At 47.3% G+C, this 12605-nt stretch overlaps 1 protein-coding gene across 4 annotated transcripts in view; it reads right to left on the minus strand.

The window, feature by feature from the left end:
- Positions 1-12605, minus strand: part of SMARCD3 (SWI/SNF related, matrix associated, actin dependent regulator of chromatin, subfamily d, member 3) — an 80521-nt gene that overhangs the window by 67305 nt on the left and 611 nt on the right. For 2 of the 4 annotated variants that reach the window (XM_039549108.1, XM_039549107.1), the window contains exon 2: positions 9851-10040. The gene's annotated coding sequence lies outside the window, so the exon portion shown is untranslated. Of the gene's footprint in view, positions 1-9850; positions 10041-11287; positions 12363-12605 lie in introns of those variants that run through there. The other 2 variants (XM_039549106.1, XM_010391473.4) reach the window with 2 other exon arrangements.

A 12605-nucleotide genomic window follows, 5' to 3' on the forward strand; every position in this document is an offset into this window, starting at 1 on the left:
CTTCTGCATCCCACGCCTCGTATTTAAAAAGGATAAAAACATCAAACCATGCTTAGATCCTACTTCTGGTGCTAAATACGAGTTGGCTCCCTTAGAAGAGTATCACAGTGGGTTTAGAAGAAGTGGTGCCTATTATACATAATTTGCTTACTTTATTAGCAGTTCCTGTGTGGTGGACCTAGTACAGGTAGGCCTGTCAGTGCCTCTGCACAATTTCTCCTTTTAGACACCAGGAAAGGGCTGAGATGCAGACTCCTTGCATATACACTGTTTCCTGTTTTTCAGATTTGTCTGTCCGCTCTTTTGAAAGAATCAACATCAAACACTCTCTGATGCCTCTCTGGATAGCAAAAATCCTGCTTTCCTTATGGGGAGCTTCAAAGAAGTCTTTAATGCTGGCAATTAGGGACTGAGGAAGGAACTCCCCAGATGAAACAACACTGCACAATTAATCTGTTTTACACAGGGAGCAGGAACAGTACCACACTATTCCAGTTCACTCCTCCTTGTCAGCTGCAGGATCAGAGCACCTGAATGTGCCCACAGCCTCTGCTCCAGGGAGGAGCAACGAAGAGCTGGGAGCCTGCGCTGATGAGCTCTGCACAAGCCCTCCTTGAGCACCCCTCTAGTCCATTGCCATGGCAACAGATAGATGCATTCCTGTTGCCAAGGAGACAGCCACTGCTTTTGGACACTGTGCCCAAAGCATTTCAGCATCTTTAAGATCATAAGGAGTTTTATACAGTCATAATCACCTCCCCCACTTAAGCACGTCAATCATTCTCCCATTCCTATTTTCAGAATATGTTTTAAGCATTTTGCTATAATATGTCAGATTATCCCTAATAACTGGTTTTGATATCAACATTTAAAATGACATTGCCAACCTACAAACCTCTGTATGCCTGTCTTTTCTCCTGTTGTCCTGTTGCTCTTTCAATTCACTCTCACTGATCTAATGTGCAATAAACTGATTCCTTCCTCTCCATGGGCTTCCTGTGGTCGAGACCTGCACTTCCAGAAGAGCTGGTTGGCAAAAGGCAGTGTCCATCTCTCGTCTGCCTTCACCACTAGTTTTAACCAGAACATGTCTGTAAAATCAGCAGGCTCTGTACACTGGAGGCCTCAGGGCAGCAGCGCCGGCCCGCAGCACATGGCAGATTCCTGCTGTGTTCCCGAGCTGCTCTGTCGGTGCGGGAGCAGCTCCGCACAGGCAGGGTCAGCAGGGACACTGTCCTGGCAGTTCCGTACTGCCCCTCTGCGGCCGCCTTGGCCACTTCACCAGGGAGAGGTCCTGCAGCAGGGGACCTTAGCGGAGGTGGGATCTGCACTGCAGCCATGCAGGAGCATCAAGGTAGCTCCCTGGGCTGCAGGATGCAGTCAGTGCCCACTGCACTGCTGGTGCCGCCCAATCCCGTTTCACATTCTCTCTCCTCCCTCGCACAAGCCTTTTCCTCACCCTTCTGAAAAGACTGCACTGATACTTAAGATTTGCAATTTGGGGAGGGATTGTCAACTGAAACAGGGGCCTGCTGCTCCATATACCTGATGTGGGAAAGCAGAGACAGCTAGAGACTGGGCTCAAAGGATCAGTGGATAGCATGCCTCATAATAGGGAGCCTGGAGGCTTCTGGCAGCAGAGGGACCCCTTCTCCACCCTTATACCTCAATTTACAGAGTGAATGCAGTGCAGTGCCCTAAGAGTGAAGGGGAACACGGTCCACTTACTAATCACAGAACAGAATTACAGAATCATTTAGGTTGGAAAAGACTTTCAAGATCATCATATCCAATGTAAGTCCAGCACTGCCAAGTCCACCACTAAGCCGTGTCCCCAAATGTCATGTCTACGTGTCTTTTCAATCCCTCCAGGAATGGTGACCCTTCTACTTCCTTGAGAAACCTGTGCTGGGGCTTCACAACCCTTTCAGTAAAGAAATATTTCCCAACAACTTGAGGCCATTTCCTCTCCTCCTGTCCCTGTTCCCTGGGAGCAGAGCCCGACCCCCCCGCCTGTCCCCTCCTGTCAGGGAGTTGTGCAGAGCCACAAGGCTCCCCCTGAGCCTCCTTTTCTCCAGGCTGAGCCCCTTTCCCAGCTCCCTCAGCTTCTCCTGGGGTTCCAGCCCCTTCCCCAGCTCCGTTGCCTTCTCTGGACACGCTCCAGCCTTGTCATGAGGGGCCCAGAACTACCCCCAGGACAGGAGGTGGCTCGGCGGTGCCAGCACAGGGACAGGCACTGCCCCGGGGGTTGTGCCCACACCAGTGCTGGTACAAGTCAGGTGCCATTGGCCTCCTGCTTACCTGGGCACATCTGGGCTTATGTTCAGCTGAAAAAAAAAAAACCAACACCCACAATATTTTGTGCTAGTTTTAAGCCTGTTGCCTCATAATTTCATCACATGCCTATATCTTCTACAAATCCTAAGTCCATTTGTGCTTTGCCTTTCCTCAGTGGTGGCTGATGATCTCTACCACTTTTACCTTCGTATATCATTTCTCTAAAGAATTCTCACAGGCCTCCTCTGATGGAAATCCCTCCACCTCTCACTATCCTTATCACTTTTTCTAGAATTCCTCTAGTTCTACTAGTCACGGCATCTTAAGGGATACAGAACTCCATCCTCTCTTCAGAACACAGGAGAGCCATGGATTTATACAATATTACAACAGTAACTTCGGCTTTGCTAATTCATTTCCTGTAATACCTAACATCAAATTTTCCATTTTAATCACTACTGTTAAGCTCGTGTTTGCAGAGAACTCTCTATAAAGATGCCACGATTTCTTTCCTGAGCTGAAAGAAATAATTTTAGCAACAATGTGGCTACATTGGCAGGTTTATTTTCTTTATGCACTTTACATATAAATTCATCAACCTGGAATTTATTCTGCCATATTATCATCCAGTTTTGAAACACACTTCCCCAATCCTAAGACAGCTTTAGGTTCTACTGCGTCAAATAATGTCACATTATAATCTAATTTTGTTGTTTCGTTATTTAGATCTTTGGAACTCATTCATCCTACACTGAGCACCAATGGGGAACCAAAAAGGCACAGAAACTCAGTATTTATTCGTCCTTCTGCAGCCACCACCTTCAGCAACTCCAGGTCCCAGGGATTGCACTAATTCAGCTTAGACCTCTTGAAAGCTATGCCTGTAGTTTCCTAAAGGCTCATCAGTCAGTGGAAGCCTGCTCTTGGGCTTTGTCACCATTATCCCTTGACTCACAGCCTTGTGTCTCTCTTTTTCTGTAGCACTTTCCCCATTTACTTATTATCCCCTTTGCATGGAGAACCTCCTTGACTGTCTGACCTTAATGAAGAAGAGGTGTGCTCTCGCCTTGCGTGTACCCTTACATTTCCTGGCAAAAATTCACCAGGAAGTGCAAATTCCTGCCCCTGGGGAAGAAAAACCCCAGGCATCAGAATGTGCTGGCAGCCACTCAGCCAGAGAGCAGTTTGTCAGACAAAGACCCCAAGTGGAACACGAGGCAGCAACAAGGGTGGGGTACCTGGGCACAGTGACATCCAGGAGGGGATCCTTCCCCTCAGTGCAGCATGATGAGGCCACAGCTGGAGTGCTTTGCCCAGTGCAAGAGAGACATGTACATACTGAGGAGTGCAGAGAAGAGCCATGAAGATGACAAAGGGACTGGAGCATCTCTCCAGTGAGGAAAGGCCAGGAGTGCTGGTACTGCTCAGTCTGGAGAAGAGAAGGCTCAGAGGGGAGCTCGTTAATGTATAAAAATACCTGATGGGAGCATGCAAAGAGGATGGATCCAGGCTCTTTTCAGTGGTGCCCAGTGACAGGACCTGATGCCAGGGTCACAGACTGAAACACAAGAGGTTCCCTTGGCACATCAACAAATGGTATTTTACAGTGAGGCTGACAGGTTGCCCAGACAGGTTGTGGAGTCTCCCACCTTGGAGATACTGAAAGGCTGTCTGGACACGGTCCTGGGCAACCAGTTCTGCTTGATGACCTCCAGAGGTCCCTTCCAACCTCAACCATTGTATGAGTCACTGCTTTTTCTTACTGCTTACAAGGAGTTTTCTTTATTGACTATTTCCCTTATCAGCTTTTATATTCTTTAGAAACCTTGCTGAGAGCCATTTTCAAAACACTGAAGTGCAATATGCTGACAAACCCACTTTGATTTACATGAGCCATCGAAGAATTCTAATCCTAATAAAACAGGGACACAACTGAGAATAGAATAGGAACATAACAGACCCATGGGGCACTGTTTGTCTCTACAGAAGACACGCTGACTCCTTACCTGCAATGGCACACTTACACACCTCCTCTTCAAACAAAAAACAGGACTCCACGAATTACAACTTTGTGTGCAATTTATATTGTTAAAGATATTAACAGATGAGGATGGCTGCAACACTTGACAGAAGCATTCACTCAGAAAATAAAATCTGAAGGAGTAATGAAGAGCCTGATAGAAGACACTACAGAACATGGTATCAGTCAGTACAGTTTTTTTATCACACTGCAGCCAGTGCTGGTCACATCTCTGAAAGCATACAGCAGAATTATAACCATACAGATATAGAAAGACTAGGTACAAAATAATCCTCTTATGGAGAGGAACTGAAGCAGAGTGCGTGTTTATGTTGCAGAGGAGGGGGGAAATATAAAGAATGAAAATTGTCACTGTGATGAAAGGAGCACATTGTCGTGTAACAGAAGAACTTGAGGACCACCAACAAAAATGGAGGACTAAGTTCAAAATGAATGAAACCTTTTTCATGCAAAATAGCCAGCCTGGGACACCAACGGACATAGGACTTGCCAAGAGACACTGAAGATGCAAAAAGCAGTAACTAGATAAGGAGCATCCAGTTTTCTTGGACTTGTAAACCACTTGGCAAAATCTGTATGTGTTAAATGTCCACAAGACACACACCACCATTCACTTCAGAGGATGGTGGAGACTAAAAGTACCAGACAGTCCATAGCAAAGTAGTGACAGCAGATGTTTCTCAGGTGCCCTGTCTCAGGGCACACTGCCTTGGTCCCTAGCTGGTCTGTGCACATCCCAGGGAGATCCAGAGATGCTGTTCTTAGCAGTCCACACTGGTTCACTTCCTTACTAAGATAGGTCTGGACTACCAAGCCCAAAACTAGCACAACAATTACTTATAAACCACATACAGATACTGTTGCACTAGACACTTTCATTCATACAAGAATGACAAGTATTAAGAGAACAAGCAGAGGGGCTGGCATGGCCTTTAGAGCTTCAAATACTTCCTTTCCCCAAGTCAGCCTTGATCTGCCAAAACCCTTCTTAACAAGTATTTGTCCAAGTTCTTAAACCCTCCACTGATAGAAGGTCTACAAGCAGTATATCGCATTGAAATTTCCAATGGTTAACCAGCTTGTCTTTGTGAAAGGTATAAGGCTCACAGTAAGGACCTACGGAAATCAATTAGTGCTCAGTAAAATATGGGTGTCACATGATCCAAAAGTTTCTTTTAGCCATAAGATCCATTAATGTGTAAACAACCATGATCAGTGCAGATCAACACCTGGCTTCATGGCTGGTGTTGATGCCAGGGCTTCAGCTTCTCCAGTCATGGGATGTTCTTTGATGAATACAGATTACTAAGGAGAGACAGGATTCACCATCAGCCAGTTCCCTGAGGACCCTGGCACGTGTTTAATCAGGTCCTATGGACTTGAGTATGTCCATGTTCCTCAGATGGTCTAGGTCCTGATCTACTCCTACAGTGGGCAGGACTTCATTCCCCCTGTCCCTGCCTTGAGATTCAGAGAGTCCAGTGATTTGGGAAGAGCAATTACAAGTGAAAACTGAGCAGGAAAAAAGTTGTTGAGTACCTCAGCCTTCTCCATTTTGGTCGTCACTAATTCTCCATCTCATTTATTGGGGAATACAGTTTCTTTTGCCTTCCTTGTCTAACCAGCATACCTGTGCAAGGAAGCCCTTATTCTTCACATCCCTTGCTAAACTTAGTTCCAGCTGTGCCTTAGCTTTCCTGATCCCATCCCTACACTCCTAGGCAGTATCCTTATGTTCTTCCCAGGATGTGTGTTCCTGCTTCCACTGTCTCTGCATTTCCCTGCTGTGTTTCAGTTTCAGGAAGGAGGTCCTTACTCAGCCATGCTGGTTTCCCACATTTCTCAGCTGAGTTTTTGAACATTGGAATCAATAGTTCTTGGGCTCTAAGTAAAATGTCTTTCAATAGATGTCAGCTCAATATCCAAATGGAAATCAGGATCCAGTGGTGTCTCTTGGGGCTCCATACTGGGACCAGTACTGGTTAATATCTTTATTAATGACACAGACAGTAGCACTGAGTGCACCCTTGTGTGTGTGCAGGTGACACCAAGCCAAGGGTGCAGGTGACAAGCTGGAGGGCAGGGATGGCATCCAGAGGGAGGGACCCTGAGAGAGTGGGCCCATGGGACCCTCATAAAGTGCAGCAAGGCCAAGTGCAAGGCCCTGCACCTTTGGGGCAATTGTCTCACCTATCCCAGTACAGACTTGGGGATGAGTTGACTGAGAGCAGCTTTGTGGAGAAGGACTTTGGAGGTGCTGGTGGATGAAAAATAGAACAGATCCTGGTCACGTGCGCTGCCAGCCCAGAAACAATCAGTCCTGGGCTGATCCCGCAGCATGGACAGCATGTGAGGGGGGGGATTATTCCTGTTTGCTCTTGTCAGACCTCACCTTGCTCCACAGTACAAGACAAACATGGATCTGCTGGAGCAAACCCAGAGGAAGCCATGGAGATGCTCTGAGGGCTGAAGCCCTCTGCTCTGGAGATGGGCTGAGAGAGCCAAGGGTGTTCAACCCAGAGAAGAGAAGGCTTCAGGGAGATTTTCTTGACGCCTTTCAGTATTTAAAGGGGGCTTGTAAGAAAGACAGAGACTTTTTACCAAGGCCTCTAAGACAAAACAAGGGACAACACTTTTAAAGTGCCATTTTAAAGAGGGTGGTTTTAGATTAGAAGGAAGGCATTTTTAGTAAGGAAGACATTTTTTACAATGAGGGAGGTGAAACACTGGAACATGACTAGGTGATCTGTAAAAGATCCCTTCCAACCAATACATTCTATGCCTCTGTGAACCACAGTGAATGAGCTTTGTACCTTCTCCTGCAACTACGCAGATTGGCCCCTGTCCACACAGAGTGTGATCAGCCTGCCAGCCCATTCAGTTACTATGTGGTTATCCCCATGATCTCAAAGAACAAACAAGAATAAAAACCCTTAAGTAACCTTCCACTATGTCCTCTTTCTACCATGAAACTGGAAAGCATAAAAATCTGCAAGTAACATTTTAAAATCATTCCTCACTGGTCTCACAGCTGCAAACACAGCTCTTGCTTTCCATCTAGACACCACCTCTTAACTCTAAATTCTGCTGTTGCCATGAATCATAGATATTTTATCAGAGGAAAATGACTGGTTTAAATCTTTAAAAATAATAAATTTATAAATTTTCAATATCATTCTTTGTTGGGCCTTGCAATTTCACCAAGTGAAGTCAAATTTCTTTCACATCATAGACTCATAAAATGTTAAGGGATTGGAATGGACTTAAAGATCATCTAGTCCCATCCCCTCTGCCGTGGGCAGGGACACCTCCCACTAGACCAGATCACTCAAGGCCTTATCCAACCCGGCTCTGAGCACTGTCAGGGTCGAGGCACCCACAACCTCCCTAGGCAACCTGTTCCAGTGTCTAACCACCTTCATAGTAAAAAATGTCTTCCTAATATCTAACCTAAATTTCCCCCTCTTTCAATTTGTACCCATTACTCCTTTTCTTATTACTGCAGTTACTAACAAATAATCCCTCTTCAGCTTCCTTGTAGCCCCTTCAGACACTTCCACACAACCTTCTCTTCTCCAGACTGAATAGTCCCAACTTTCTCAGCCTGTCTCCATAGGGGAGGTGCTCATCAAAAGCACATTTACAAATCAAAGGCCACATGCTGAAAAGTTAAGTTTACATGATTTCGCACTTCAATGCAATAGCTGTGCCTGTAAAAATAAAAATATATAACTGGTAAATTGTGTTTTGTTCCCTGCAGTTTAGGATCTCGAAAGGAATTGAACTACCTTTAAACAAATAATTTTTTTAATTTATTCACAGGCAGAGAGTAAGTGTGCCAAATTTGGGGGTAAAGGGTACGATATTGAATAGAATCTTACACTGACATTCTTGGAGTAGGCAAATTCTTCAGTCTAGCTAAGGCCTTCAATTAAGCCATGGTGCTAGTTCTGTTCAGAGAGAAATGCTTCTGTCCCTTGCTTTGGGCACTGATCACAGACAGACACAGACACCATCTCTGTGCCAGTACAGAAAACAGAGAAGGCTGCAGGACTGTAAGAGGCCAGAAGGGAAAGGATAGGAGGTTTGTCTCTCAAACACTGGAACCTATGAATGCAGAGTTTTTCAAGAAATGGAAGGAAGACCAAAAGAGCTTTCCATAAAATTCATGGGGTCCTTGTGCAGCATGGAGCTTCCAGTGCTCGCAAATACATCCAGGTACAGAAATGACAGTATCTTTGTCACTTCCATGTTTACTCAGTGAATATTGTAAACATTTGACAAGGGCATCTCAGGCTGTCAATTCACAAAAATTAAACACACCTCACTTGATGACCTCTGAGGAACCTTCCATGAACAAGACCAATTAGCCAGCGTCTGCATTATGAAAGCACTATGGAGAACACAGCACAGCCTTGTGAGCTAGATGGAAAGGCACATAAGTTGTAGGTATCTGCTTATTTCCATGCACCCAGGACATTTCTATAAAAATGCAAAACCTGGATAACTCTCCTGGTATAACACCTGAACTCTCAATATTTTACAGTTTCAATTAAGAACCATTCAATTCCTTCAGCTGCATCTTTCCAGAAAAGATAAGTTCCTGGAACGCTGTTCAATTTAAGGAGAGACCACCAAATTCCAGGTGTTAGCCCAAGCACTCTGCTTGGAAACCACTGTATCAACACTGCACTGGATGAGGAGAGAGCGCTGAGTGATAAAGAGAACTGAAGGTTAGCATTAGCATCTTCATCAAAAAACTGAAGGAGTTTTCATACATAAGCTCTTCCAGTTAAAGTGAGAATTGTTATAACCTAGGCTATTTATTTCCAAAGCAAAATAGTATGCATTTCTTCTACCACACAGTTTACACTACCAGTGAGGTGACCTGTGCAGGCTGTGAAAGGTGAGAAGTCACCAATCCAGGTGTGGCAAAAACAAAAGTCCCTTATAGGCACACTGTGTACTGGCTGGGAAAACAGACAGGTGGATATTCACAGTGGAAGCAAAAAGTAGAATGTAACTAATGTTAGAAAATGAAGATCTGAGTGGCAGATTTGAGCACCATATCATGGAGATGACCAATGCCCATCCAGCAACAGCAGATAGTGAAGAAGTCTTCCTAGCTGGGAAGAGCTAATTTAAACCTGCACTGAGAAGCATGGGAACCCCACAGATCAATAACCACCTGACAAGAACTAATTATATTTACCTGTGGCAAATGGAGTAATGAATTACCACAAAGAATACCTGCTGCTACTACTACTCCTCTTAGCAACTGCATTCTCCAATGTCACTTCCACTCTGCCAGATCAGCATCTTCCTGCCAGCACTAGTGCAAACTCTCACAGAAGTAATTGGCTATTCAAAGGACCCGTTTAGGTCAGCAGCAGCAAGCTGGCATCTTAGGATTTATTTCACAACATAGTATTTCCCATATGCCCAAAGGTAAACATTTTCCATCCCCAATACAAAGCACAGACACATCCTTCCTGACTAAAACAGGTCACCTTTCAAAGAGCTAAAACCTACCTGTACCAGACAAGGCAGCTGAACACCTGGAGTCACATCTGTGTAGACCAAGAAGAAGGAATAAACTTATCCTGTGGATGGAGCAGGAGACCAGATATTATGTCATGATGAATTAGCAGGAGATGCTCTCATTGACCTTAAGCAGGAACAGCTCTAAGACAGCAGGCTGAGGATGCATTTGGATCCAGCTCTGAAAAGAGAAAGTACGTACTGGGTGAGAGGGAAGTAATGTACAATAAAAACAACATTTCCTAGAACTGCACCAACCCATGTGACACTTCGTAAGAAGCACAACATGGGGAAAAAAAGAGGGGGAGAAGAGCAAGAAAGGGAAGATGAGACTGACATAGTGGTTTGGGACTTCTCTGGAGACTTTGTACACAGGTGCATGTCCAGGCTGCCAGGACAGCAGTTTTGCCCAGGCACTGGCCCATCCATGTGGGCTCTTCAATTTCCCCACAGGACCCAGCTTGTATTTGTGGAATCTAGAAAGAACATGAAGGTCACTGCTTGCCTATAACCTGTCAACATACTGAGCAGGCTCTGATAAGAACCACAGGGTGGGTAGGATTAGAGTGGATCCCTGGAATTTGCCTGTCCCAAGAAGCAAAGGTATCTTCTCAGACAGATGTTCTCAACCTGGGGAAGGCAGGCCAGCTTAGGAACATTGTCCAAGTCAGCTTGCTTTCATCCTTAAAAAAATCAACTCCTTAAAGAACTCAAAATCAACTCCTACCAGAACACTCCAGCATTTTAGCAGGCACTGTTAGCTGCCCCAGTAGAATAGGGAGAGTGCGGCAGACTGGAGTAACTAATGATCCCACAGATTTAGGGCATAGTCAGGCAGCTTCAGTGTCTGCATGCTATGATAGGTCCCAAAGAAGACGAACCAGGCTAAGAAGGAAAAGGGACCTGTTCCTTGGGAAGAGCTGAGCCAGCTGCACCTGCAAGTACAAAGCCCTGCTGCTCCTGACAGCTCTGTACTGTAGCTGATGAAGAAAAGCAGCATTACAGCAGAACAGGTGTGAGCACCAGCACACACAGCACTCTCAAGCATAAGCTCGCACCTAGACATGCAGATAGAAACAACTGTTCAAAGAATGGATAGGCAAGAAAGGGAAGTATGAACATTGCAGTGCCAGCCTGGGCAGTGCCAGGCGGCATGAGTAGAGTGGGTAACTCCACCAGGGACAGGACCAAGGCTCTGGATCCAGTGGGGTCAGAAAAAGGGAAGAAAAAAGGACAGAAATAAGATCATGGTGAATTCTGCTGAAACAGAGCTGTATTCAAGGAAGGACAGATCCCAGGCAAGCAGGGGCTGAGGCAAACACTGCAGTGGAGGCAGCGCAAATGAGAAGGGAGAGTGCATGAAGTACAGGAAGGAACACTACCGCAGCACTGAGGAAAAGGAGGAGAGCAAAGACTGAGTGTCCTCACCCTGCCTTAGGGGCAAGGCCAAGCTGCAAGTTCCTCCTCACAGAGAGGTCAGGGCATTCAGCAAGGGAAGACAGGCTGGCTTCACTGGTCGTGTCCCCATGGAAAACAGCAGATCGTTGATTGCTCCTGAGACAGCACCAAGGAAGTGGTTATTTTCAGAAGCTGCAGGACTTCCTCGGATGGGCAGTAGGATGAAGTCAGTCTCTCCAAGAAGGGAAGTGCTGACAGTACCAGGCAAGGATAATGCACACTCTCCCAGATCATGCTGACTGGTGAATGACCTTGTTTGTTCCTCAGTCCCCCATTTTAATTCTACCTCAGTTTTTCCCAGCAGCAGCTCGCACACAGGGATCCTCCACAGGCCACAGTGATGGAGGAAACGGAGAAGAGTTCAGGCCTCAGGGAACAGGAGGGAGGGAAGGAGCAGCAGTCTCCAGCAGCAGACTCCTGGTGCCAAAGTGAGATGGTTTACATGTTCAGGAAGTCAGAAGATCTTCCAGAAGGCCACGCAGAGCATCAGTCTCCCACAGGCACGGATCTGTTAGTCCTGAGAGAGTATCTGGGACCATGTATCTCCCTCTGAAGACGGAACTGAGGGGCATCTTAGAGGCAGCAAGTCAAATACTCTCTCTCAAAAGCTGCCATCTCCTGTGTGAAGGCTGGTTGTTGCTGGAGCACCAGAGACAGCAGTCAGTTAGATGCAGGGCAGCGCTGGGGTGTCTCCAGGAACAGGGTGTTAAGAAGAGGACACTCCTCTCCAGAGAATGCATGGACCATGTCAGGGCAGGATGGGCAATTCCAGACGAGTGATGGTGTCTCCCTCGGTAAAGTCAGTCCCTGCTAAAGGAGACCCTCCCGAGGGGGCCTGCAGCCCACATTCGGGAGAGGTAAATGAGCACTGGGCTCCCCCTTTCTGCCTGCCTCTCCGAGCGAGCCGAGTTCCTGCAAGGCAGCAAAGCCGCCGGGGATCGGCGGAGGACGCGGGGCCCGCGCTGGGACACCCGGCGGGGGCCAGGCGGGCGCCGCACCGCGTAAAGCCGAGTCCGGGGGAAAGATCAGAGAGCGCGGCGCGGCAGCCGCCAGGGCGCTCCAGCCGCGGCTCCGCGGGAGAAACAGCGGCGGCGGCGGCTGAGGAGGGAGGCACCGCCGGGCGGTACCGGCGGCGCGGGGTCCGCCCGGACTCCACCAATCTCCCGGGCGGGCGAGCCCGGCGGGCAGCGCCCGGGCGGGAGCAGCAGCGGTGCTGCCCGGGGTCCGTGCCCGGCCCAGGGGTACCGCCGGCGTGGGCGTCTCGCAGATGCCCGGGGCAGGGCCGAGC

Source organism: Corvus cornix, chromosome 2 (genome assembly GCF_000738735.6).
Source record: "Corvus cornix cornix isolate S_Up_H32 chromosome 2, ASM73873v5, whole genome shotgun sequence".
Lineage (NCBI taxonomy): Eukaryota > Metazoa > Chordata > Aves > Passeriformes > Corvidae > Corvus > Corvus cornix.